The 24,922-nt window shown below is 39.1% G+C and overlaps 1 protein-coding gene across 5 annotated transcripts in view; it reads left to right on the top strand.

Annotated features, from left to right (window-relative positions):
* The first annotated feature begins 477 nt into the window (after nt 1–477).
* The window catches only part of PLCB4 (phospholipase C beta 4), a 190,560-nt gene continuing 166,115 nt past the window's right edge, over nt 478–24,922 (top strand). For 3 of the 5 annotated variants that reach the window (XM_072409639.1, XM_072409637.1, XM_072409638.1), the window contains exon 1: nt 478–642. The gene's annotated coding sequence lies outside the window, so the exon portion shown is untranslated. The remainder of the gene's footprint in view (nt 643–24,922) is intronic. The other 2 variants (XM_072409636.1, XM_072409635.1) reach the window with 1 other exon arrangement.

Raw genomic sequence — 24,922 nt, 5'->3', positions numbered from 1 at the left:
TGCAATAATACATATATGTGTGGAATGAGAGTATAAATATCAGGTACAAAATTTCAATATTTTTATTATATAACATTGATTTCTAAAATTTGTGGACAATTCACATGATGTTAATAATAGATAAATTTTGTTTGTATCATGTCTTTATTTTTTCCCTCTTAATTTGCACCAATTTATTTAATGAATGGTATATGATTCAGATCAAAAAAAGAGAAAATCCATATTGGGGTTAATAAAAAATGTTCTTGCATTTTAGATCTTGGAATAACACAGATCCAATGCTGCTTCTTCGTGCACCCCAGAGGTGACCACTGCCTCTCTCTGCCACCAATGCTGCCTGTGACAACGGATGGAGGAAGGGCCAGCCTAGGTTACAGCTCGTGCACGAGTCCGCGCGCCCCCGCTCGACTACCAGCAGCAGCTCTATCAGGGGGAGCGCGCGGAGTGAGCGCGTGCCCGGGAGGAGCTTGTAGGGCTCCAGTCCAGCAGCTGTACGAGCGGCGCGCACACGCCCCTCCAGGGACGGGTGTCTCGGGCTGTGTCATCTCCCGGACCTGGCAAGTCCTAATTAGAAGAAGGAGAGGAGCATATAAAGGGGAGAGCCGGGCGGAGAGCTGCAGCAAGTCACCGGAGCAGCACGAGGTTAGCAGCCGCCTGGGGTGGAAGGCAGGCGGGGAGGGAGGGGGTGATTCTTGGTGACATCCTGGCTGCAGCAGCTGATGGCAGAGACCTGCGCTGGAGATTGCATGCTGCTACTGAGCCACCAAATGCAAGCTCTTCCTTTTATTTCTATGGGCTGCCACATGTCATGCCACCCACAGACCCCTGAGATCAGTGTGTGTGCCAGGCATGCCATAGGGTAGCAGATGGGGGGCATTCATCCCTGGCATCCTATACCAAGCCAGGGGACCTGTGCTATTCACAGCTGTTATGCTGCTATTCACAGACACTGGGCTGGGGGGTGCAAAGTGATGGCTGGAGGCATGCTCACCATACCCCCCACCCTGGTGCCAACATTAAGATGCCCATCCTTGGCATTTTTCATCTACAGGGGCCTCCGATCTCCAATAGGTTAACTTGCACCATCCCATTTGTGTGTTGTGTGTGCTCACCTTTTTTTGTTTTTGCTCTGCACCACTTTCCCATTTTGCATTTTATAGCTTAGGGGGGTACAGCGGTTGGCTTCGCCCATGCTTTGCCAGGAATCCTCAGCCATGTGCTGCCTGCTTTCCGGTTGTCAAGTAGTTAATGATCCATGTGAGTTTTGTGTTGTATCAATGGACTGGCTTAACTTTTGTTGATATTAGATGTCATTCCCAAGATTTGGCTGGCATACGGGTGTTCCCACACTGAGTCTATTGTGTATACAGAAGAAGAGCACACATTTAAAAAAAAATGCCTTTAGCACTTTTTGCATGCTCAGTTTTTGCAGAGTGTCAACAGTAAATATTGATTGTGTGGGTGCACTGGCACCATGTTGTGGATATTATGTGCCCAAGGCATGGGGCACCCTGTGTGCCAATCGCAGCTTTACCATGCATTACCTGGCCAGGACGTTGGCTTCTATGCCATTGCATACACTGGGAAAGAGATTTGTAGGTATTATGTGCCAAATGCCATGGGCACCCTATATGCCAATCACAGCTTTTCTTTGCATTACCTGTCCAGGATGTTGGCTTCTATGCCATTGCATACCTTGGGATAGAGATTTGTAGGTATGATGTGCCAAATGCCATAGGCACCTGATATGCCAATCGCAGCTTTACCATGCATTACCTGTCCAGGACGTTGGCTTCTATGCCATGGAATACACTGGGATGGGATAGCCCTCTCATTAGCACTATTATTGCAGCATGGAGATAGCTGGTGAATGACTCACAATATTTATTGTGCCACATGTCCCTGCACACTGTCTTCTTTGCCTTTTGATTGTCATGTTGTTATTTTACAGACCGGTCACTTCAGCTGAAATACGACATTGAACCGGTGCAGCTTATAAACGTCAATAATAATTCTCCTTTAAGTAGGCGATATAAATAAGGGCTTTTATTTGAATACCGTCTAGATTCACCAACCACGAATGGAATACATGGTCGTATTTTGTTTTTGTTTTTTTATGCTGAGGGTTTCAAGCCAGTTGGGAGTTTCCTGCAGATATATTTTTGGGTGATTATGAGCAAAGCGGTGGTGCTGAAAGGAAATCCTTAGCCTTCGAGAAATATTTGGAGGAAAACAGATAGCAAACTGTACATGGTTAGATAAGAGCCATGCATATAGCTTGTTTCATAGAGCAAATTGTATAGGTAAAAGTGCAGAAACACAAAGCAACCAATCAGAGATGGTCATAAATGAGACATCCTAAATCTAGATATCTGATTGGTTGCTTCTTTTAATAAATATCAATCATTGCATTTGCATGATCAAGGTACCTGGGGATAATAGGTGACAGTTTATCCTTTAGTCACACATTGTTTAATATATATTGTGCACACTTGGGGTTTTGGTATCCTTGTGCTACTCTTACCTATAAATGTGCCAACATATGTATGTTGTAGAATAGGTGTAACATTTAAAATCAATACAAATTCAAATGTTCTACATAGATCATGCTGGGATATTTCACAAAGTTATTATTGTCATTCAAAAAGTAGTTGGTTCAGAAAAACCTTTGATGCGTTTCGTACACCTGCACGGTAATGGACATAAAATGAGTTGGGTGTATTATATTATGAATGATTGTCAGTAATTATTGGACCTTTCACAGCTTTTATTCGATATTTAGATTGTAATAATGTATACTATCCCACAGCAATGTAAAACTAGGAACACCCACCAAATAATCCCAGGGCAACCCAATGCACCAAGTGGGTATACGGTAGGGATGGTTTAATTTTGGAGAAGTGGCAGAGTCTTGGCTGATTTAGCAAGCATTACAAGGTGATATAGTGCTATATGAAGCAGTGTAATCCAAAGCAACTTCTATGTCACTATGGTCATATCATTGTACGGTGAATTGGGGTTATTGGCTATGGGTTTGCATATTGCACACTGCCTTGCGGAATTAGCCTGGTGGTCCTTGTATAGGTTTTATAGGGTAGACCATTGTTGTGTTGGGTTTATTATGGGGATATTGGGTATATTATAGGGATTCTCATGTGTCTGGGTTTTATGTGTAAAGGTTTTTGAAAGCATATTCCTAGAATTACATTAGAACATATTCCTAGAATGTCCCCTGCCTCCCTATACCACTGTTTGCAATCTAAATTATATTGTTTAGATCATATTTGGGTGTTGGACATTTTTGCAGAAAAGCAGTTACTATTGACTACTTTTATCATCTATCGCCCACACTATTGTTTAGGATCTATCTATTTATACTTCTACATTAGTTTAGTATCTTTTTGTGTTTTATATTTATATTTATCCACTAATCTAGAAATCTTTCTTTTTCTTTCTTTCTTTCTTTCTTTCTTTCTTTCTTTCTTTCTTTCTTTCTTTCTTTCTCTCTCTCTCTCTCTCTCTCTCACTCTCTCTCTCTCTTGCTTTCTTTCTTTCTTTCTTTCTTTCTTTCTTTCTCTTTTCTAGTATCTATCTTTCTTTCTTTCTTTCTTTCTCTTTTCTAGTATCTATTATATATGTCTACCTATCACATATATGTATGTCTACATTCGTTAGGTATCTATCTATCTATCTATCTATCTATCTATCTATCTATCTATCTATCTATCTATCTATCTATCATTATTGTACACCTCTAGACAAGTGCCGGTCACCATTGGATATTGGTGTTGAGTCTTAACCTCTAAAATAAAGCCCTGGCTTTGATAATGATCTGTAAAGTGTCTGTGCTGACCTGTTTTTCTCCATAAAAATTGGTGTTCAGTTTCGTTACATGCAAATTTCCGAAAGCTAATTGTATCACATAATATCAAATTGCTGGTAATGAAACAAAATTAGTACCTCTTGTTATCAGACTATATTTTGTTTTGTTGTGATGATACAAGGAATATATCCACCATGTCTTCATCTTCTTTAATGAGGATTGGTTTCCATGGGTTATAATATTTTTCCTTATTGAAAAAACCAGATGGAGTGAAATTGAGGCAGGTGTCAGCAAAGCGTTTATATATCATGTTTGTAAGCAATTAAAAGCTGCGTGTGTCTCTCAGCTTTCACTGTTTATAGTAGAAAAGGATATTTCATAATCTTCAAACATGTTCTTGTATTTTGCTTTTTAAACTTGGCAACGTTTTGTAAGGCTGTAGTTATAGTATGCTTTAAGAGCTTATTAATCCCTTCTTCCTTTTTACCGGCGTAATTATCATTAGGGGCTTTGCTGATCCTGTGTGTTTTCATAAAGCTTGTTTCCAGGCAATGTTTGACATTAGAGAGATGGTTATATAATGATATTGTTATTCTTTATGAAGTGACTACAAACACTAGATCTGTGCAGCAAATGTCAGATTTTATATTACCCAATTAAATCTGATCCCTCTACTTTAGTTCACCTTATCCATGCATCCAGGTAAATCTTATACTTGCACCCAAAAAACTGTATCCCTTACATATCAGAGTCCTTGGATATGTGAATCACATATTCCAATACAGCTTATCCTTGTATCTGGGTAAATCTGATTCCTGTACCCAAAGAACTTTATCCATGCATCCAGGTAGGTCTGATTTACATATCACAGTCATGATATATGTGAATCACATATTCCAATAGAGATTATCCTTGTATGTGGGTAAACCTGATCCCTTTACCCCAATAAACTTTATCCATGCATCCAGGTAAATATGATCCTTGTACCCAAAAAAACTGTACCTCTGCATTCGGGTATATCTGATTTACATAGATAATCTTATCCATATCTGAATCAAATAACCAGGTAAAGCTTATGTATACATTCTACTGGTTCACATATCCCAGAAAACCTTATCCATGTATCCAGGTAAATCTATTACCTTTACCCAAGCTAACCTTATCCATGGAACAAGGTAAATCTGATTCACATATCCCAGTAAACCTTATCCATGTTTCCAGGTAAATCAGATACCTTTACCCAAATTAACCTTATCCATGAAACTAGGTAAAGCTGCGTACACACTTCCAATAATTATTGTTGGAAACGAACGACCAATTGGCCGAAATCTTTCACAAAAAAGGTCACCAAGGACTGACCAACGACGCGGGCAAACGAGGATTGTCATTGGAAATGAACGACCCTCATGGCGGATCTGATTGTCCGACGATCCTGCGCTATCTATCGTGTGTACGGTCTTTCAGTGATCGTGCATGTTTCTGCAATGGACTTTTTCCTTTACATGTCACTCCCTGCATCGTTCAAACGATTGTATCTAGCGTGTGTACATTATTCGTGGATTATATTTGAAAGATCGTATCGTTACAACATGTACAGAATTGTGCACAATACGACCGTTCAAATATAACCGTGCATAATTGTTAATCGGTCGTAATCGTTCTTTTTCTAGCGATAATTATTGGAAGTGTGTACCTAGCTTAACTCCAATTCACATATCCCAGTAAACCTTATCTATGTATCCAGGTAAATCAGAACCCTGTACCCAGGATCAATGCATTATGGTATATCTGAATCATATGCCAGGGAAAACCTTTTCCATGCATCTAGGTAAATCTTATCTATGTACCTAGTCCTTGTATACAGTTATATCTGATTCACTTATCCCAGTTAAGCTTATCCATGCATAAGATTTATCTAAATCATGTAACCAGGTAAACCTCATCCATGTATCAGTGCAAATCAGATCCCTGTGCCAAGGTTTGCCCTAGCCAGGCACCCAGGTGAATCTGAGCTGTGATTGCCAGATTTTAATGCCTGCATAGTGTGACAGGTGATGATGAGCAGGGATTGTTGTAGATCTTCAGTAGTAACAGGTCAATTCAGTGCACTGATGATTTGCAAAATACAATAATCCTGTAGCTGCTGATCTAATTTTCATTAGCAGGAGCATTATTGGTAATAGTAAAAGAAAAATTGCATTATGTTTTCTAGTATAACTGCCTATAACACAGTTCAAGAAGGAATATTACAACAAATGGCTCACGTTTAGTAAAGATGGAGTATGAATGTTATCTTGTGCCTTGTCTGTGGTTAGATTAGCCGTGAACTGTTTGGGATAATTTGAGCATAAAAAGTGTCAGGCTTAATTTCACTCCTTTGTATAATCTGCAGGGATGTGCAGAATGGTTGACCATAATCTATGTGATTTCATCAAGCAATGCCATAGATTGGGTCATTAGTGTGAGGATTCATTGAAATGGAGCTTGACGCCTATTACACCCCTCCAGTGCATGAGCAATTATCTAGGGTGCAGTAAAATCTGCCTTTATTCCTGTAGGTACATGTATACATGGTGTGCATGCATGATTTATCAAGTACATGTGTAGAATTGGAATATATTTTGTGATATGCTGGTAAATGGCTGTAGTTTGGCTTTTTAGTTTATAATTAACGGGGGCTATATAGGTACCAATCTCACTATTTGTACTGTTAATAAATGACATCTGTCAAAGTGTCATATTAGGGCTAGTCCACCATTGCAATTACTCGTGCACAGCTTCAGTGCAGAATTATCCACAGGTAAAGCTGTCCTAAGCAGGGGTGGCTTTTATATAGCAGACAAAACCAAATTTTGCCCAAATTGGCCCATAATTTCACATCTTCCTAGTTTATGCACATCATGTCATTTCAATAAACCAGCTATTCTTAACCAGAGTTCTGTGCAGCCCTAGTGTTCCTTCAGAGGTTGTCAAGGGTTCCTTGATCTATGGATGACCAACTTTTCATTTGCTGGTACTTGCAAACTTCTTAAGGGCCACATCACTTGGCAGAGCCAGCAGCATGACACCAGGGATACATTTAACTATCTTTAAAGGGACATTCCGACCACCACTGTAAGAGGACATTCTTCCAGTTGACCATTTATCTAGGATTTTTCATTCATTGGATTCATTTTATTGGTTTTAACATGGTTTGCCCAGATTTGGAAACTATTTTAGGGGTTCCTCTGGGGTAAAAAGGTTGAGAAAGGTTCCAAAAAACAATTAAGATTACAATTGTAAATTTTTACAGTTATTGTAAATTATTATTTACAATAACTGATGCCTTTTAAAAATAAGAAGTTTCTTTACACTATTATTTTTTTATATAACTTTATTATTGACAATGGATTTGACCTCCTATGGTCAGATTTCTTTATGGAAACAAGTTTAACCTTTAATTCTAATGCCCCTTTTAGCTGGGTGCACCAACCAACTCTTTTCAGTAGCCGGCTGTTTTTTTGGGTGATTACTGAAAAGTTGGGTCACAATACAGGGAGCACTACCCACCTACAACTTCTTTTGACCCAGCTTAAAGAAATTTGAGGAGAATACTGTATACATATGCATTACTACCAAAAAAATTGTGATTCTGTCCATCCAGACTTAAGATCTAGGGGCAAAAACGGGTTTGCAGAGATTCAAACTCTTCATAACTCTAATCAAAACTATAAGAGAACATTTTTTGACTTTTACGTGGTACGGCTTGGATAGCTCCTTGTCAGTGATTGGACAAAAGACTCACCAGGTCATCTCTCCTCTCTCTCTACTCCTGTTTGTATGGTATTTTCCAGCATATGTTCACCGACTTTGACTTTTCAAGCTGTAAACTGTGAGTGAGAGCAACACCTTCAATGAGACAGGGCAATAGGGACACAGCAGTAATAACCACGGATAGACATTCTAACCCTCCCGCGCTTTATCCAAAACTAAAAAGAATGATTTTGTCGGAAGCTGAACGTTAAATCCCTATTGGTTGCTTTGAAGTAACACCAGCAGGTTGTCTTTCTTCCAGTTTAAGTATCAGGCCGGAGTTTCTCCAGGTTTAATGACGGGTGCACTTTCCATGCAGGCTCAGCGTGTTTGTACTGGAGGTGTTAGCTTTCATGTGGGAGACACATAGATTTCCTTGTACATCTGGTTTAGGGATTGTTTTCAAATGAGGCAAATGCAGTTCTGTTTCCTGTATTTTCATGAAAGCAATTAGTGATGGTTTAGCCGATAATTCTCAGTAATTAATCAAGCCTCTTTCTGTGGTTGTCCTAATCAAAGTACTATATGTTCTTTGGCTTGATGTGTCCTCTAGGTGAATCTTTTCTTTGATAATGGCAGAGAGGTATTAGTAATTATATTCTTTTGTAATGCATTTGGATAATGGTTTTAGTTTAGGGTTTCTTTTAAGAATATTACATTTAGGTTAAAGCATATTTCCAATTTTCAGGTGCTTTAGTTATTTTAATATATCCTAAGCAAGTTTGGACAGGTAACCTTTCACACCTTGGGCCTGATTTATTAAAGCTCTCTAAAGCTGGAGAGAGTACACTTTTATCAGTAAAGCTGGGCGATCCAGCAAACCTAACCTAGATTTCCTAAAAGTCATTTGCTATTTGTTAGTAAATGTTTTCAATTCTGGACCAGATCCATTTCAGGATTGCTGGATAACCCAGGTTCCACTGATGAACGTGTTTCCTCTCCATCCTTGGAGAGCTTTAATAAATCAGGTCCATTGTCTTTGTTCTCTTCTAAATGATGCCATTAAAGGCCCTACGGTTATTAATCTCTATGTGATTGCTTTCAGGTGTTTTCTAAAAAGAGAAAACTGTACAATATATTGGTAAAGACTAATATCACTCAAAACATCTCATTGGAAGCTCTGATAGATGGATGAGGCTACATGGTGACTCTCCTCCAAAGGGAAATGGGAATCTCTTTGGCATTGGTCTTGAGTAAATCTTGTTCCTATCACTTTGATTTATATATGTATTGTACAGAATTCAGTTTTTTTGGATTGAAAGGCAAAAACTCAACTGGATAAATGGGGCATCATCACATGTTATTCCTATTAGAAAGGGGGCTGGTTATATAATGTACCCCAAAACAGTTTAGGACATTTGGTTTACTCCCAAATGTGGAATAATTAAAAAGTAATATATTTTTGTGTGGCCTTGCTTCTTCCTTGTGATTGATTTAAATGATTCCTTTTGTTCAATCCAACTCGATTCACACACTGAACTTTCCCTACTTCGAGGGAGGGCATAGGAGCCCACTAAGTGTAACTACACGCTTTGTTCACAAAGGTTACAGCTTATATTGTAGTGGTGTTTACCGCAAGATTTTCAGTATGCTTCAAGCAGCTTTGTTGAAGCTTTCAAAGCTTCACGTTGGAGACATTAAGCACAGATGACACTTTACACACGCTGCTAGCCGGATCCAGTATGCTTGAGCTGTACTTAAAGCTTGTTGAAAGTCTGATGAAGCCTGATAGCTGTACTTCCATTATGTAATGTATGTTTACCTTCAACCCCCCATTCTGCAAGTGGAATTTTGCTGCAACAGAACTGTTTAAAACTTTATGAAAACTTTGGAATGGCTTTGCAAAAGCTGGCTGTACACACTTCTTCTACACATGGTAAACCTGTGCCAACAAGTGCCAACAAAAACTTTCATCCGAATGTATTCCTTAGTCACCAAAAATCATATCAAAACTTTTTGAGAGCATAAAAATGCTTTTGAACCCTTTGGTTCCTTCAGAAGTTGCTAGAGAGTAGTGCCTCAGTGATCAGTGATCTTTTTGGATTCTATTAGGGTGGCATTTTTTCCATTGACCAAGTTAAAAGGCATTGACCACCAGGCCAATGTACCATACCAAAAACTGGGTATACCATAAATATTGGTAGGGATCCCTAAAACCTTAAAGTTTTTTTTTAATGATTCCCCTATGTTAAAAAAGTTGAGGATGGCTGACCTATGCATTTGGGTATGTGACCAATGCTATAAGGTTGAGTTCAGATTATCTCCTTTATTCTGAAGTTTGACCAGATTACTTTACAACACCAATAAACAATTTTTACATGCATGTGTTCCTTTATGAATGCAGGATTCACATTAAAATTTCATGGACTCTTCTGCTTTGTTTTAGAAGCTTTCTCCTTAAAAATCCCACTTCCCCCTAATGAAGGATATGTAGTAAAAATACAGGTTGCAGCACTGAAGGATGCAATGCAGTTTGACGAGCGAGTCTCTTTATGACTCTCATCCTTTTAGTTACAGACACAATACAGAATGTGCATTTAACTCCAGAAGAATTTCATTATCTGTGCAAAAATACGGCTCTTTCAAATGTCATCCGCAGGCAGTACTTGTGATTATACGGAGCTTTGCATTCTATGAGCCCTAATACAACTCAAGGTCATATTATACAGAATTTCAAACCGGTCTGATTAAAATCAAATTATTACCTAAACCCGTACTTTCGTTGGTTACCCTGGGGATTTGGTTGAAAATAAAAAATCTGTTTTTTGCAAGCACGGCTGTTAGATTATTGGTTTATCCCATTCTGTGCCAGAAAATGGCAAGCAGGTAAAATAGATTGCAAAGGATATGCGGGAAGACAGTGAATCAGTCAGCTCCTCTACAGGCGATTGTAGATTATAGTTAAATGTGATGTAAATTCTGCTACAATGGCTGCTTGGTAAATGAGAGCTACCTGTAATAGAAATATCAGTTTTGTTGTTCCGTCCCTTAAAGGGGAAAAAAATCTGATGTGGCTGCCCAGGGTTTTGCCATAATGTCCAAGTATTTACACCATATGTGCACACGTGCCAAAGCACCCCACCTGTTGCTTGTCGCTGCTGTAATCATCTTTTCCTGATTTTCTTCTGCATTCAGCATCTTCAGCCACCTTCATTGGCCAGGTAGAGGTGATAAAATTCTTCGCCCTGGCACAGAATCATGCCGAGATGTGTACAATGAGCTTAGCACAGCATGGTGCACTCTGCTAGAAAAACGTGCTGCCAAACTGGTAACATAGGTTTTACAATCCCTTTTACAAATTATTTAACAGCAATCTTCCCACAAGATTGTAATTCTACATTTAACATGTTTTGGACATGTAATTAACCTTTGAAAGCTTCCCTTGTGTAGCAATCCAAAAGTCTAGAGAGTGCTACATGATCCTTCTTGGATGTGATGCATCCATAGCTGACTCAAATAGTACTCTATAGCAGGGGTGGTCAAACTGTTTTGTCGCAAGGGCCACAATGAGTTTTAAAATTTGACAGACGAGCTGGGCCAGTATCAGATGGATGAAAAATGTTTGAACTGATATAAATTACATGCAAAGCAGGCTGTATTAAAAAGTCCAACGGGTCGTAGTTTGCCCATGCCTGCTCTATAGCAGTGGTCGCCAACCTTTTCGGACCTGTGGACCACAAAACTTCCCCCATAGTGACGTCATGATGCCAGAACCAGCCCACCCTCCCAGACACGAACCCGCCCACCACCCTGAGCCTGCGATCCGTACAGGAAACATGGTCCGCAGCTCTGGGTGGTGCGCCCCTACTTAGCAGGATCCTTCTCCTGACCTCGATGGGGGCCACACCGGCCAGAGCCTCGAAGCACCAAAATTTTTCCGCAGACCACAGGTTAGCGACCGCTGCTCTATAGCATCCATACTCAACAAGGGAACCCTAGGTTTCCTCCAGGAGTTTCTAGGGGTTCCTTGTCCTGTGACTGATTGACCTTTTATTTAATGGTCCCAGCCTAGCTGTGGCCATTACCTCTAGGCAGAGCTAGCTACAGGACACCAGTGATTGTTTGCTATGGCTGTAAAGATGGCATTCTGAGCACCATTGTAAGATGCAATTATCCTACTGACCATTGTTCTTACATTTCTATTCCCACAGATGTCCAATGCTATAGATTAGATAGGGTTCCCTGAAACCCAAAAAATTATTTCAAACGTTTCTTTGGGGTAAAAATGTTGAGAAATAAATGTTTTATATTTTTCCATTTTTCATCTTATTTTGTTGCTACCTAAAAGACAATGTAGGGAGGTGAAGGGAGGAATGGAGGGGTTTGGCCAACTAAGACAGTAATTAGATATTCCCAGAAGAGGAAGTTTGACTCCTGAAAAAGTCACAGGCACATGGTAGAACATTTCAATAACGGGGAGAAAATAGGCAATACTGGTGACTAGTCTATTACCCTCTGCCTATCTTTTTTCTTCCAGAGTTCTGTCCCTCTTTAAAAAAGATAATAGGAAAATGCAGTATTAAATTTTTTTACAATATCACAGTTAAAGTTTTATTATCTTATTTTAATCCACACTTAATTCAATTTGTTCATAGGATTACAGTAACCATATTGCATTAACCAATATAAGATACATAAATATTTTGCTTACAGAGGAGTAATCATCTTTATTCAATCAAGTGTACTTATTCATGAGTGCAGAAATCCATAACAACCAATCAGAATTCATTTATATGAAGCCAGAACAAGTATAAGATGCATTCTGAGTGGTGGATATGGGGTACCAAATTTAACAATCAGCATATCAGAATTAGAGTTCCTTATTAAATAAGGCTGAACATGTATTACATTAAATATAACAAGCTAAAATAAGTTAAGGGCCTATCTTATGATGCTTTATTTATTTATGTGTATTTGTGTGGCTTCATGTGGTTGTGCTTGTATGGGAGTAATTTTTATTCTCAGGCAATTGAGTTACAAACTGATGGTATTCCCTAAGTTTGAATTCACATGAAATGTCTTGCAGACCACCAAACCCCCCCAACTGTAATAGGCTTAACACCAAAGGGAGAAACAGCTCTTTATCCCTAAAAGTTATACTTTACCTATTCACCCAATCCTTAAACCTAAACACAACTCCTAACCTTAACATGACAGTTCCTGCCACAACTGGAGGTAAGATATGGAAAATCCCATTTTTGTCAGTTGTCACAGGAGTAGGTGTCTCATTTGAAATTAAACCTCTCAACTCCATTTCTGGTGGCAGACAATACATTTTGGATTCCCTTCACTTTATGCAGTGGTCCCCAGGACATTGGGAGGGTAAGCAGGAACACAGATTGCAGTGTTCTCCCCAGCCTCTTGTAGCCGGTTGCACCACCCAGCACCATCTGGCTGTTTTTGGGTGGTTACTGAATAGCTGGGTCACAATACAGGGGCCACCTGTCTGGGAGAATACTGAATTAAACTTTTTCTTCTAAAGAATTGTCTTGTTGTATGTCTGTGCGAATACTTCATTGTTCAGAAACATTTGTTCCTTAGCTGTGAAATCGCACTTTCAGTAGTTTAAAATGCACATTTTTATTTTTGGTGGCTGGTGATTTGTTTTCGCTGGGCTTCTGTAAGATGGTTCAAGAACATTCCAGCTGTAATTTATGTGCTTGCTTCCACTTTCATTTGCCATTGACGCCTGTCTGTTTTCAGATTAATTGTTGGATAGCCAGTTGGTGAAGGTTGACATCAATGTTGCTTGCAGAGGACATGTTAGACAATTGCTGACTAGACTTTGAAGCTACACAAAGACAAATAGTTGACCTCGGTGTTCTGGTTTCTTTTTGCTAGTGATAATTTTATTTCTGGCTATAAAAACCTTTTGAAGGATGCCTAGAATAGAAAAATATTCATTGATGTATATGTGTATTTGTATTGATGTATTTTGCATTGATGTATTTTTTTGTGTAATAAAAAATGGTCCCTTTTTTCCATTGCACTTATCGTTCCTTTTATTTTTTTTATAATCAATATTATTTTCTGACTGTGTATGGTATTTAGAATTAGATGTGATAACTATTAAATGGAATGTGCCGTATTGCCTGCCCCTCAAGCCTTCTTTTTACTGTTTGTTGTGAACTCATCATATCACAAAGTCCACGGCTTTGCAGGGTACCTTTATTAAGACAACATAGTGACTCATGAAAAGGAATTTCTTAAAGTGCTGGTAATTCTACATTTTATTGAGTTTCAATGTAGCGCTATATATTTATGCCTTATGAGCACCCAACATTTTGATGGGTGACTAAAGGCAGTGCAGCTCACACAAAGACTTCCAAAGCAAGTATGAATGTCCAAATTGTATCATAGCCAACATCCCAAAAAATTGCATTAATACACAACTAAGAAATAGGTTCATTTTGTTGCCCCGCTTACATTCCATTTCTTTTATGATTCAGTTCACCCCATGGTCCGACCCTAGCACTGTCACATACAGCAGGGAGATATTTGCTCTGTAAAAACAAAAATCAGATTGATTTAAACGACACACATGAGTTATTCCTTTAAGTCTAATATGTGAATGGGGTGGTAGATGAACAATGAGAAAGTGAGTATAAGGATTCTAATGAAGAATAGGTTCCTTTTAATGTGGAAAAATGTGTTGTGGATAAGCAATTCTTGTTTAGTTCTATGTAGTAGGAGAGGGAATGGTGAGTGGGAGATGACCTGATACATCGACTACAATAGCCCTTGTTGTTGGTCAGAAACACATGCACTGATGCTCGATTTTCACCTAGGACAGTCATTACATAATTGTTTCTACCATATATAACTAATATTTATAGAGCCATGATACAGGAGCGAGATTGTAGCAAAGATTTCTTGAAGCTACTAATGTCTCTTATTGTTTTCCTTGTCTATCTGTTGTTGAGTACAAAGTTTCTGCTTTAGCTGGCTACAATACACCTTGTAGATAACATTGCATTTTAGAGTGCCTTGATCAAAATCAGTTGTATAATGTGGGGAACTACTAAAGCTGCAGGTTTTGTAGGCAGTTCAAAATTGTGTCAAAAAATAGGTAGCCTAACAACTATGCTATAAGTATCTGGAACCTCTGTGACATAGCCATTTACTGGGTACAAAGCAGCTGGAACCTTTATGATAAACATGTTCTATGTTTTGGGCTACAAAGTGGCAGGAATCTATATGCTGCAGTCCTTCCACCATGGGGCTGGAGCTTCTATAATCAGTCATTCTTTTAACTGAGCTACAAAATAGCTGAAGGTTTGTTTTGCTGAACTACAAAATGACTGGATTTGTGACATAGTCATTCTTACTGGTCTGCAATATGGTTAGAACTTTTTTACTGAGCTACAAACTGGCAGAACCCCTGCAACATAGCAATTTTACATGCTGGGCTTCCAAGTGGCTGGATCCTTTATGATTGAGCTAAGCTATTTTTGGTGGTACAAAGTGGTTGGAACATCTATGACATCATTCTTTTTATTGAGCTACAAACTGGCACAACGTCTATGACATAGATTTTATTTACTAAGCTACAAAGTCACTGAACCCCTTAAGACATAGCCAATCTCCTTTTGAGGTACAAAGTAGTTAGAACCTCTTTGACATACAGTTCTATTCAACAAGCTCCAAAATCATTGGAACCCTTATGACATAGCAATTCTATTTAATGAGCTGCAAAATAGTTGGAACCATTATGACATAACCATTCTGCTCGCTGGATGACAAAGTGGCTAAAGATTCTATATTAAAACTATTTACTACTACTACTACTACTAAAACTACTAAATAGCTTTTCTATTTGCTACAGTGCAGTGTTATATTGCAACATATACCCCCACGGGAGAGATTTGGCTTTCATAGAATCGCTCATGTGTTACATATCATTGTTTATTGTTAAACAGTTTGTTTTGTCTGGTAAGATACTCACACATTTACAAACATCTCATTGTTTGATTGCATTTGTTCCAAAAATATATACTAAAGAAATCCATGTATTGTTATGGCAACTAAGACAATACTGCTTAAAACGTACAGCTTTGCTGATGATATCACTCAAAACAAATATTAGTAATCATTTAATCGCTATTAGTGATCATTGATTACAGATTAAGAACCATGGCTATACAGGCGAGCTGCTCTGTTCTCTCCCCAGCATCCTATTCTGTTCTGTAGAGAGGGGAACAAAAGACACCTCTTTGCATCATTACACCACAGTATAACAATAACGGACGTTAATGGATAGGTGTTAGTAATCCAACATGGCTGATATCTAATGGTCTACTCAGCAATGTAAGAGAACACCAACACACTTTAGATTTTTGCCTGAGACGCTAATGAGCAATATTACAGTCAATTTACAGGGTGTCCAGACCATATTTGAAATTTACCAAGCTAGTATTTAATTAGTGCAAAACAAGTCACATCCTCCTTTATCAAAATCTTTTAGAGGTATAGAGAAGACATCTTTGTAGTGATTATCCAGTGTCAGGGCTGCAACAAGAACAACGTTAAATATGCCGGGAACATGGCTGAAACATGGAAAGCTGGAGTGTTATCAGAAGAAAATAGGATTCCTATAAAAACTTCAGTCAGAGTAACTCATTAAGGCTTATGTAAGGCTCCAGTGATTGCTGCATAATGGTATGTCCAGGCGGCAATAAAATGTAACAGGTGCCAAATACACTTGGTAATACATTTACTAGTATCTTATCATGCTATATATACACTGTGAGCTGCAGATATAATTTAAACAGGGTGTTCCTAAGACTTGAAGTTTGAGTGTTACGCTAAGTAAAAAGGTAGAAAAAGATTACTGGAGTAATACATGCCTAAGCTTGAAAGACTTGTCCGGTAAAGGAAAGACGAGCCAATTATCATTACCCTGTTCATGCCTTTGATTATCCACTTGAATACCCTGGAAGATCCAAAGCATGAGATGCTCTGTGATGCATATACCAGTTCATCTAGGTAGTTAGTTTTTTGGCCCAACCCTTTCAGCTTCCTGTAGATGTTAATTTTCCTAAAAAAAGGATTACTGGTGTGTCTACAAAAAAATTAAAAAAAAAGTTTATGAATTTTTAAAAAACTTAAAAAAAAGACATTAATTGTAAAATTAATCATAACCTTATAGGTTTACTTTAAAGAAACATCCTACAACTGTAAATCTCATAATTGTAATCTCTACTCTGGCCTCCATCACAAATGTCTGGTCAGAAAAGCATCAGGGTTGGAGGAAAGATCCTCTAGGGCAGTGGTCCCCAACCTTTTGGAGCTCACAGACCACTAAATGGATGGACTCCGGACCACGCATGTGGAGCCGTGTGTCACTCATAGGGGAAAAAAATTCCCCCTAGAGTGACGTCATGAAGCCAGAACCTGCCCACTCTCCCATTGCAGGTCTGAGCCCTTCTCCCTACACCGCGGGGGGGGTGCACTGGCCAGAGCCACGGCCCACTATTGGCGGCTTGGGACCTGTGTTCTAGGGCTCTTTAGTGGTGTGAAACCACGTGGTTGACATTTCCTGTGTGTACACGAACCACTTATGTGCAATTGGGAATGGCAAACCACACCATTATTCTCCCCAGAAATTTTTTTTAAGCTGGGTGGTAAAAAGCTGTAGGCGGATTGTGACCCAACGTTTCAGTAACCACCCAAAGACAGCTGGGTAGTAATGAAAAGTGCCAGGGTGTGCAACCGATTAAAAGTGGCTAGGGAGAACACTGCGCACTGTGTGTAACCAGATTTACACATGGCTTCAACCCTGGTTGAGATGCAAATCTGAAACAATATTACTAATGATGGTCTTCCTGGTTAGACATATATATTGGATAAGCCATCTGTTAAGTATTGCAGACCGGCGTCCCTATCTCTAAATACGTTATTCTAGTTAAGGTTTAGTTCCTTGTTCTGAAGCAGCAGCTTTCGTCTTTTATTCATAACCTGTAAAACAAAAAAGAAAATTTTCACATTTCCTGTCCTTTAATCCAGGGTAACCGGTCACTGCGTTGACTTCATGTTGTAGGCATTTAATGTAGTTCTACCCTAGTAGATAAGGGCCTTTCTGATATTTGGAAGTTGACATATTGATACAAAATGATAACTTCTTCCATATTCAGATGTATATAGGTCATGTTTCTTCTGGTGGCGATAAAAAAGTCTATTACTGGGATTTCATATACTCAACTTCCTAAGAGATAACAGTAAATGTTGGACAAGCCTTTCCCTAATCTCCAAATGGAAAAGCACACATGGTGTGCTACTACCTGAAGACTTGATGTTGCAGGATGCAGTAGATAGCAGCATACTTTTTATGCTGGTCACGGGAGACTTTATTTCCTGAAATTCTCTGCTATTACCAGCTTTGCTGTATTAGTATTCTTTCTTTGAAAAGAAGATGTATTGCACAGTGACCCAAAGGGACAGGGGAAGTCCACTGAGATTTGGGACATGGTCCAAAGGAAGAAAGCAGGTTAGAGAAAGGCCAAGACAACATTCATTGGAATAACGCTGAATTACAGGCAAACAGCTAAATAAAAACTTGGGAGCTGCCAGATGACTTTTATTTCTGTCTTGCCAGCTCTAGAATTCATACAGACCTGCCAGACAGAAGGGAAAGGTAGGCGGTGTTATTTTCTATATATCAGTTAAGCAACAGTTTGGTCACCATGCTGCCCCTATCCTAAAAATGGACACTACCAAAGAAGAGAAAAACATGAGTGTGTTATTTGCTGTTTCTTGTATCTGCCTATTGCTTATACCATTAGTAGCTTTGTAGGCCTTAGAAACCGATTGTCTAATCAAAACCATTAAATTTATCTCTAGGAATTAGGCCAAAAGGGGCAAAGGGAAGGCATCGGTGCTGGCGAGGGGAGTTGTGAGCAGATTGTAAAAGTGAAAGGAGTCCTTTATGTAGTTTTTGAGATTCATGTAAATCCCCACAATGTACATTGTGTACATTGGGTTATAAAAGGAACAACTCCAGGACTCAGGAGGTTACTACACCCAGCCGTGCTATTGTCCCTTCCATTACAATATTACCCGCTGTGAGCTCACATTACATTCCTTAACTTCTTATAGAATAATGTAGAATTTCCATGTGGCAGCTTTACATGCTTTTCCTTTTTTTAATTTGTGTTGTTATTAATATTTAACTTCAATGCAGAAATGGGCAATTAAAGTTTTTATATATGTTATATACTGACCAACAACTCACTACAGGAGACAATAGTCTGTGGAGGATGATTCTAAATCAATGAAGCAGTATTTGGTGGCCTGAGCAACTGGAGAAATATATGTGTCTTAAAGTTCTTTCTTTTACAATTTTCATTTTTAATGATAATCAACCTAGTTATCTGATGTCATGTTCTGAATGTGATATAGATGCTGCTATAGGAAAATTCTAGACATTTACCTGAACTACCCCAGGCCATCAAGAGATCCAGATGGAGACTTCCATGCTGCCATGAGAAAGCTTTCAATGGCGTTTAATTTTAAGGAAGCTTTTATTTTTCATACAGACAACCCCATGGTGAAAGTAATGACATGATCATTTTAAATGCTGTGATGCGATCATGCCATGGGGGTTTCAATATTTCTGCACCAGGGAACTACCGAGCTATGATACAGGCTGTGCTCATATTCAGAAGGCAATGAAGCCATGGAGTTTGTTCCTTTCATATGTGGCCTAGTTTACTTGGCTATGCTTGTAACACTCCTCATATGAGTAGATTGACAGGGATTTGGGGATATCCTTTTCTGTGTAGAAAAGAGAAGGCAAATGGGAACAAGCTATTCATAGCATTTAATAACCTCCGAATTGCGAGCGCTGTAAATCACAGTCTGCTAATTAGGAAAATGGATACAAGTTCAGATAATGAAAGATTAGGACAGGTGCAAGGGCGACAGAACTTCCCCGTGACTCCTTCACTGCCTGCTGAGAGAGGAAGAGGGATGTATGGATATATATATATGTCAATGTGTCATGATCCACACTTTTAGTGCAGACAGATCGTACCATTATACAAATAGCAATGGTAGAAATACATTTGTTTTTTTTGTTTTTTTTGCTTCTTATCAAATTAATTTATATCAAATTTTATTTTATATATTTTTAAACCCAAACCCATCTGATTGTATTTAAAAAATTATTTCCTATTTTAAAAAAATTATTTCTTAACTTTGCTACCTTGCTGCTTAGTAATTCATGGGAGAAAACTGTAAGTTGATACGTTGAATGCTACTCAGTTCAACAATGTTTCTATTCCTTAAATGCAGCTTTTAGAGAAGAAGTTTTAGAAAGCTATAAAAATACAGCTTTTCTTACATTATTCACCTTGCCAAGCTCTGTCACCTGGAGAAGTCTAGTGCTTACAATGGATGTCGTGTGTTCAGATTGAATGACGCCCAACCTTGTTCATTCTGGAAGTCAGTGCTCCGGCTGTCATGACTCCACCGCCTGTAGTTCTCAGGACTTTACCAGGTGAAGCTATCCACCAATATGCCGGCACTGATGAAACATACAAGTTACTATTGTTTGATTTGTTTGCTCTGCTGGACCCAGTATAAAGCTGGATGGGAGACTGGGAGGAAGGCTGAAGTCACTTGGAAGAAGAGAAGTCATTACCAACATGTAAATAGGAGGGAAAGGGATTACATTTTCTTTAAAAAAACTTGTGTTTTATTACATATTTCCTATACTCCATTTTCTATGCAAAGTAATTGCAGTGTAAAGTCATTTTGAAATGTTTGGCAAAGTCGGAAAACGATTGAAAAAATGCCTGCTGCCTCATCTAGGTATTTAATGGATGGAAATGGGCACCTCTAGGTTGTATCCACATAGCAAATTGACCAAATGACTGCACATAACCAAAACTGTTTTTTTATTTAGTGATGAACATGGTGGCTCCAGGGGCTTGCACCCTGTCCTTTGCAGTATTAGGGTCTTGGGTTTAAATCTCTGCCAAGACACTGGGGTTTGTTTGTTCTCCCTGTGTTAATGAGGGTTTCTTCCCACGTCCCAAAAACATGCAGTGAGGTTAATTGACTTAATCTCAAAAAATGACATATAACTACGATATGGACATTGGATTGTAAGCCACTTTGAGGGACAGTTAGTGACATGACCATGGATTTTGTGAAGTGTGTGTCGTTGCTATAAAAATACATTTTTTTTATAATAATGAACCTTGTGATTGTTGCAGAAAAGGTTAATCTGGTGCTTTTTCACTTCTTTAAGCCAGGTCCCTGTAATATAGATTCAAGTCTGATTGGCTTATTTTGCTGTCCCTTCCATTCCCAGTGTGAATCATTGCTGCAGAGAACAATAGGAGGCTAATAAAAAGCCTGAACTATTATATATGAGAATAAAATGCTTTTTTTATCAATTTATAACAGGGTTCAATAGAACTTTATTCTGCTTTAAATCACATGTACTGGCAGGCTGCTTTTACTTTCATAGATTATAGTATCACAGTACAAGCTGGCTTGTGGCGTTTACATAAGCTTCTAAGAGAATGAATATATAAGAGCAAAAGATACACCAGTGACTTCTGTCATTTCTAGGTGTCTTTGTTCCTTTAAGTACAATCACTCCCTCGCAATCAGCAGCAAAGATCTCGCTTTCCATTAGGTTCAGGTTAATCAGCAAAAGGCTCAGAGAGATAATTGGCACCCAACGCATTACTTTCACATTAGCGAGCACAATTACAAGGCAGCAGGCTTAGCTGTGATTTGACTCCAGTGTTATGTCCAAGTACCATCCACTGTATATACGACCTAAATCAACACTTATCGGGCTGCACTGGAGGACTTGGAGATGCTGAAGGAGTCAATCAAGCAATAAGCCATTCAAGAGGGGCTGTTATAGTGAATTTCTATTATTCTAGATCGTTTTTTTTTTCTTCATTTCTGCTTTTCAGGATTGATGTAAAATGTAATATTTTCTGTGGAGAGAATCATTCTGGTTACTTGCTAAAAATAAATGTTTAGCAGTATATGGCATTTAATAATATCCAGTATTTATATAGCACCTACATATTAGGGAGCGCTGTACAAAGTCCCTAGTCATGTCACTAACTGTCCTTTAAAGGGGGGTCACAATCTAATGTTCCTACCATAGTCATATGTCATTAACACAGTCTAAGGTCAATACGGAGGGAGGACAAATAACCTAAACTGCATGTTTTTGGAATGTGGGTGGAAACCGGAGTACCCAGAGGAAACCCACGCCAACACCGGGAGAACCTGCAAACATGCTGAGATTTGAACCTGGGACCTAGCGCTGCAAAGGCTAGAGTGCTAACCTCTGAGTCACCGTGTTTAGGATTAGAGAAGAGATGGGTGGAAGGTGGATTTTTAAGCAAGGGATCCTGATGTGAAATAGATGCAGATACAAGCATAGGGTTCAATTCAAAATATATCTTAGGCTACAAGTTTTTTTAGTTTTGGATACAGTGGTGTGACATTAGTATGCCTGCCAGGTTTTTTATTCTTGTTTGTGTGCCCACTAGGGAAAGTAATCTTCTCAAATTATACCATAATTGATAGAGGGAACAGTGATGGAAAATCCAAAATTTTGAGTTTGGGAAAAATCATTACGTTGGTAAAATTTTCTTCCAGTTGGCATAGTTTTCCTCTTGCTTTTTGCTTTATCTTTAGGATAGGAAGTGAAAGGAATCTCCTTAAGGGTTGGTTCACATAATATTGCAGCATCCGTGACAAGTTGCCGATCTGCTGGAATAATATTACCACAATATTACCATAGTCTTTACCACTGAAATGAATTTAGGTGTTTTAACGATAGAGTGATAATAATTATGATAGGTGATTAACAGATGTTGCATGTGGTTGCTTTACTGGCTTCATAAATGTCCTTTTGCCTATGAACAAACACCAACACAGTTGGAGGGTGGCAAATTTACTTTTGGCCATGAAGTAATTGTGCTTGTGCCTGGGCAATTCTTGGCTCTGCACATAAATGTCTGACACAAATCAGTACCTTCTACAGCCTCTTATCTTGTGACATTCTACACAGTTGCAGTCTGATACTTGGAGAGTAAAGCTACGTACACACTTCCAATTATTATCGTTGGAAAACGAACGACGAACGATCCTGCACGATATCTACGAATGATCGTATAGCACCGATCCTGCACATAGAGATAACGACACGATCGTTCGTAGATATTGTACACACAATAGATACGATCGTTTGAGCGATAGAGGAAATATGTGCACGACAGGAAAGTGAATGAACGTTCGTTCATTACGCATGCTCAGACTATGGACGATCAACGAACGACCGTACACACGAACGATGTTCAACGATCGTCGTCCAATCCGATCCGCCGGTCCGGTCGTTCGTTTCCAACGACTTTCCTCGTTCGTCGGCGTCGTTGGTTACTTTTTTTACGAACGATTTTTGCCCAATCGATCGTTCGTCGTTCGTTTTGAACGATAAAAATTGGAAGTGTGTACGCACCTTTAGGCTGGGTACACACGTGCAATAATTGTCGTTGGAAAGGATCTTTCAAGATCCTTTCCAGCGACTAAGGACTGCACAATGCCTGAACGAGTGCTGTATATACTACACCGTTTTGCTGTATTGGAGGGGGAGAACAACTGAGCAGCACCCTGCTGCGCGCTCTCCCTTTTCACTTCCGTTAAGATCGTTCATCTGTACACACACCAGGTTCTGGTCCGATATCGGCTCTGAGCCGATTATCGAATGAGAACCATCGGACTTGTGTACGTAGCCTTATTCTTTGTTCACTTTGGCCGTGAGGTTTCACTGTGTTTCCTGTTTCCTCGTCCAACCACCTTTCCCTCTCCATAAGGAATGAATGGGGGGAGCAGTGATTGGTACTAATACTGCTCACCTCTTTCAGCTGTCAAATGTGTATTGGCTGGTTCTCCAAGAACCGGCCCTGCTGTGCAAGTGATCGATAGGTAGGGAACTGGATGGTATCACTCAGTCCTAAAGCAGGTCTAAATCTGCCCTAAAGAAATGCTTCCCCTTGCTTTCAGGGGATTGATGATCTACCTTTAACATTTTCAAGTAAATTTTTTTAAGGTACTCTTGTAATATATTGTCATGTGTTTGGATTTTATTCCTGCACACTTCTAATTTACCGAAAGGTACACTTTAATTTGTCTATGACAAATAACAAAATGTAGCTTTGTGGCCTATGTCTGAAAAAATAAAGGTTTACAAGTTGTGCTCCGAAAGATTTCTTTGAATTATTCACTGAGCACCACTGAAGTATGTATTGCCTCTCAGCAGTTTTGTGGAGATGAACCAGTTTATGATTGAGTTTGACATACAAGAATCATTGATGGGGACATATTTGGTTTGAACATTTAGACTGATTCTTACATATTTATTATTTGCAGTTCAGAATTAGCCATACTTTCCTTCCAAGGGCTGGCCATATTGTCCTAGAAGAATACTCTTTACCAGCTGAAGATGGACAATGCAGGGCATGGCATGCACTGTAAAAAAAAACAGTACAACAGACAGGAAAGTAATGATGGCTCATTTAGAATTAAACATTCAAGTATTTGGTTGAGTGGCTGAGCATCTTTAGGAAAATTGGCATACAGCAAAGGTTTAACGAGTTTTGGTCTTCATGGCTTTAAAGTTTTATTGAACTAACATCATTGTTATTAGTTTAATAATAATATTTGTTTAATATAGTCAGCCTGTTTTTCTTTATATATTCTACTGGAACTAGCTGGATTTTCAGCAGTGAACAATTATAAGCGCTGCTGATTGGAACAATATTTAGTGGGTGTGCATTTTTTTGCACTTCACGTGAGAGCAGTGGTCCTGATCCCCAACTTGCTTCTGCCCCAGGGCAACTTTATATAGGACTATTAAAGGATGAAGCTAAAGTTGGGCTTCAAGGCTCTTGATGTACTCATAGTTTGGGAAAAGTTTGCAATGCAGTGTTCAACCCAGAATTTTTTTAAGCTGGGTGGGAAGAAGCTGTAGGCGGGTGGCTGCCCCTGTATTGTGACCCAACTCTTCAGTAACCACCCAAACACAGCTGGGTGGTTACTAAAAAGTGCTGGGGAGAACTTCAATGTCTGAGCCAACAGAGCAAAAGCCTCAGTCCACACTGATGAATCCTTCTAGGGGATTCCTTGACATGTGTCAAAAAAGCCTTCTAAAACCTAGATATGCAGCCTGTAGCACTTAAAGGTCCATTATGTAAACCAGGTGCTTCCTATTTAGCTAGAGTTCTGCTTTGATTGATTGATGAAATGATTAAGTATGTCCGATTCTGCCTG

Source organism: Pyxicephalus adspersus, chromosome 4, assembly GCF_032062135.1.
Source record: "Pyxicephalus adspersus chromosome 4, UCB_Pads_2.0, whole genome shotgun sequence".
NCBI lineage: Eukaryota > Metazoa > Chordata > Amphibia > Anura > Pyxicephalidae > Pyxicephalus > Pyxicephalus adspersus.
Note: the sequence above shows the minus strand (reverse complement) of the source record. Positions and strands in the feature narration are given on the sequence as shown.